The 4806-nt window shown below is 40.7% G+C and overlaps 1 pseudogene; it reads left to right on the forward strand.

The window, feature by feature from the left end:
• Gm11836 (predicted gene 11836) lies at positions 1609 to 2242 on the forward strand (annotated as a pseudogene).

Here is a 4806-nt window from a genome sequence, read left to right on the forward strand (position 1 = left end):
ATGCCCACGTGGCCACATGACATGGGACTCACTACCCTCTAAAAGACAAATTGAACTCCAGTGTCAGTCACTGACCTTAGGGAGTGTGACTCTCCAAGGGTGACACGTAAAGAAAAGAAGCCCAGGAGGAGGTAATTTAGGATTTATGGAGTGCTGGGAGCGTTTGAGGGAAGGTGTTTGAAAATAAGCATTAACATGAAAAATAACACACATTTATCTGTACTGTGATCTCACATAATTCCCTGAGTACCCATGGGTTCACAGAATGTAAGGCTCCAGGCCTCGGTTAACTGCTCTGTCTCCTGGGGACATAATTAACAATTATCATTGCTAAAGGAAAAATAAATAGATACTTTCAACGTACTCATCGAGAATCTTTACAGAAAAGCTGTAGAATAGAGTCGCTTGCTTTGATATAATAACAGAATAAAAACCTGCCAAGAAAAGAGCAGTGATTAAAAAAAAAAAAAAGACACAAGTTTTATTTGTTTGCATATTACAAGTAGATTATAAACTAATTTTGCAAACTTAAAGGCATTCCCACTAGCAACACCTACACAGGTTTTTTTTTTAAGCTGAATCATATCACATCAAACTTTAAAATGTACCTTTTCATGCAAAGCAGGCATGAATATATGCTCTTGCTCTTCACTAGTTTTCTGCCTAGCTTTCTAAGTGGCAACTGCTACATTCTATCACTCACTCAGAGAATGATGCCAACATTCAGTAGTTGCACATCTGGTTTCATTTTGCTCTCTCGTCCTCATCTTTGATAACCCAACTTGCAGACTTCTGTTCTTTTCTGTCAATTTCTAAAACTTCCAAAGTGGCAGGGGAAAGCACTTATCTGCACGTATCAGCAATGTTAAATGGAAATGAGAATGGCCTTGTCTGGGGGCTGAAACACTTAATACTCTGCTGAGAAGAAAACTAGTCATTTATTTTGGTACAAATGCTGATCAATCAATGAAATATCTCATGAAGACAAAGACCTGACAATATGACCAATAACCCTGCCCTGCTTTTTTATGAAGACCTATCTAGGTTACCTTCATCAGAAAAGAAAATTTAGCTCATTATTTTTCCCCATAATTTGTTTATGTGAGGAAACATTCAAATTAATGTTATTGACATAAACACATAGCTTACTTAGACTAAGTGCAGAGCATAATATCATGTGATTCCAAACTTAATCTGGAGGTGTGGTCTTAGGGTTTCCTGGGAAGTGGACAATGCTGAGAAAAGCTAATTTTCAGTGGGCATCCGCAGCTTCTTGAGCTTGAACTTCAGAGCCTCCCAGGCGCAGAGGCTCTTGGTCTGCATTGTGTGAATACTAAGGAGACACCAATCATTGCCTAGGAAGCATAGTACACTTCTTTGATTGTCATTCTTCCTTATCAGACAGGATGCTCCATGATACCTGGCATTTTTCCCTTTCATATTTCCAAACCTTCATTTTCTACTAAAACTATAAAATAAATCAGAGCTCAACAAATATTTGCTGAATAAACTGATCACCCTCACTGACTGGTACATTTTCACCAAATGCGTTTTATTGAGTTCACACACAGATGGGTGCAAACATGTCTGGCACAAAGACTCCTGTTGGCCATTACTGCCGGAAAAGGTCCCGCAGAGCTCAGCAGCCAAGATGTGTGACTTCACCGAGGACCCGACCACAGAATTCAAGGAGGCTTTCCAGCTGTTTGACCGAACAGGCGATGGCAAGATCCTGTACAGCCAGTGTGGGGATGTGATGTGGGCCCTGGGCCAGAACCCTACCAATGCCGAGGTGCTCAAGGTCCTGGGGAACCCCAAGAGTGATGAGATGAATGTGAAGGTGCTGGACTTTGAGCACTTCCTGCCCATGCTGCAGACCGTGGCCAAGAACAAGGACCAGGGAACCTACGATGATTATGTTGAATGCCTTCGTGTGTTTGACAAGGAAGGAAATGGCACCGTCATGGGTGCTGAAATCCGTCATGTCCTTGTCACACCGGGCGAGAAGATGACAGAGGAAGAAGTAGAGATGCTAGTGGCAGGGCATGAGGACAGCAATGGTTGCATCAACTATGAAGAGATGGTGCTGAATAGCTGAGGACATTCTGTATCCCGAGCCTGTTCCTTGCCCAGTGTGATTTCTGTGTGGCCCCAGAGGCTCCCCTGTCACAGCACCTTGCCCATCTGGTTTCTTTTGGATGATGTTTGCCTTCACCAAATAAAATTTGCTCTCTTTGCTCTCAAAAAAAAAAAAGGAAGAAAAGAAAGAGAGAGAGAGAGAGAGAGAGAGAGAGAGAGAGAGAGAGAGAGAGAGAGAGAGAAAGAAAGAAAGAAAGAAAGAAAGAAAGAAAGAAAGAAAGAAAGAAAGAAAGAAAGAAAGAAAGAAAGAAAGAAAGAAAGAAAGGCTCCTGTTGTCTGAAAGATGCAAAGGTTTCCAAATGTTCTGTTTCAGGCCGTGTCACTATGCTGTTGATCTGTTCCCTAGGACTTGTGGTTAAGGTATTTTAGACTGTTCTATAGATGAAATGTTTGTGTCCTCTTGGAGTTCACATCAGGAAGCCTAATACAAATAAAATGGTTAGACTAGTATTTTGTGGAGAGTTTTGAAGAAAACTTGCTCTTAAAGGTTAATCCTTCATGAATGACCTTAACCAAAGAGAGACAAGATTCATCCATTCATATTCTTCCCCATCCTTCACCCTTCTTGACCACTGTGAAATAATATAGTGAAAAAAGCAGCCAACATCAGAAAAGAGGCAGAAAGAGAGCCTTTATTGGGCATAAGATCTGTGAGAGCCTTGCTCACAAACTTCTCAGCCTTGAGAGCAGTCAGAAAATACATTTCTGTCTTCTGCACCACCCCATCTATGATATCTTGTCACGCTGCCTTTGATGGACTAAGACAGACATAGAAAAATGACCATGGCATGAGAAAGACAATAGCCTGAGAAAAAAGTGGCCCTTCTGCTTTATGTAAAATCAAATCAAGCTCTTGAGATTATGATCTGATGGCTGCCACAGAAGGGCGCTGTAAATTCCTCACAGTCCATTTTCTAGTGGTTTTAGAACTTAATTGTCTTTACTTGGGTCAATAGCATTGAGCATGGAGGGACGTGTGATAAGATGGTTGTGGCGTTTTGTAGGCGATAATTAAAATCCTTGCTTTTTAGCAGGGAAATTGCTTTTACTCACAGTTTTCTTTAGAGCTGAACAGATCATTGAACTGTACTTGCATCCTCCTCTATAAATATGTATCAATACCACACTAGTCATCCTCTGTGCTAAGGAGCTTGTACTGAGCCAGTATTAAAGTTGGCATGCAGGGCTGGGTTGAATATCAAAATGTGTCTCTCTGTAGACCGTTTGTTATGCTGGTTGACTCCCTCATTAAAAATGGAGGAATTATTTACTTCATTTCTGTTTATTTAAAGTGGCTCGGAAGCAACTGGATAGCAAAGCGTTTTCAACAAAGAGAAATAGTGACACCTTGTGGAAGAGTCTAATTTCATCTCCAAGTCTGTTAACATTTCTACCTTCAAAATAAATGTTTAGGAGTACACATTCTCTCCCTTGGGAACAAGTGTACCTTTATATTGGACTTGATACCATATATATTTCATATTATTTTATGGTGCTGCTATCAATCACACTGATTTCCTCTTAAAAAGTAAAATTATTGACATTCTTTAGTGACTCTCCAGGCCTATTATTGTAAATAATAATGGTGACTACAAGAGATTTATCCTTCCAACCTATATCCATCTAAACATACTCTGAAGCAGTAACAATGTGCTCTGTGAAGCATTGGAATCAAACAACACGGAAATACAGGGAATTTTATAATAATCAACAGCACTTACCACTGCTCTTGACAGGCTTTGCCTATTTTGCATATAATTTCCAAAACTGAATTAAAACACATATAAGTACCAAGTACCCAAATGACCATATATCCAAATATTGAGTGAGTAGTAAGCTGGTGTGAAGCTACCAGCAGCTAATGTTAAAATTCTATGGCTATTAATTATACTGCCAATCCTGGATGAGTCCCTTGCAGCTATGGTGAACTTCTGGTGCTTACTCAAGTAGTCTCCCCAAAGGTCCACAGAAATCAGGCCTGAGATGTAGTTCTCACCTTCCTTCTGGGTTCCAGTAGATGTGGGTTTAAGTCTCCTGTATAACACCGGACAAGTTTCTGAACGTCTATCACTATATATCTAGCAATGGACCACTAAGCTTTTACTAACTGAATGATGTATTTTAAATATTGAGGCAGCATTGCCAGAAAACTATTCTTTCTCTTTTCCAGTGTTACCTTTCTCTGTTGCTGCTTCTCTGGGTCACACACCGGGACTTCTTTGAGTAAGTTTCTTGAATGATGCTGTTTTACATGGAAAGTGAGAGCAGATCCTCCCCACACTGCAGTCTAGAGTTTGAGCAGCATCTCGGACTAACCAAAAACCGGACTCTGCCATTTACCACCTGTGTGATCTTGAGCAAAGTACCAAACTTCTCTGGGACCCTGTTTCAGAGCACTTAATAAATGAGGATTGAGCATTGTCCTACCTCCTACAGTTCTATCATGAGGATTAAATGTGTTAATGTATGCAAAGCACTGACTGGCACCAGGCAAAAGCCACGTAAGCATTCACTATTAGTGTAGCATTGTATAAAATAAGTGATAAAGAAAACATTTGGCCTACTCATTAAAATGATCTTCAGGGTGTGTGGAGGGGATGGCAGGGGTCGGGGGGGGGGAGGAAAGGCATTTCACTTCCAAATGTGACCAGCCCAGGGAAGACCATC

This window comes from Mus musculus, chromosome 4, assembly GCF_000001635.26.
Source record: "Mus musculus strain C57BL/6J chromosome 4, GRCm38.p6 C57BL/6J".
Lineage (NCBI taxonomy): Eukaryota > Metazoa > Chordata > Mammalia > Rodentia > Muridae > Mus > Mus musculus.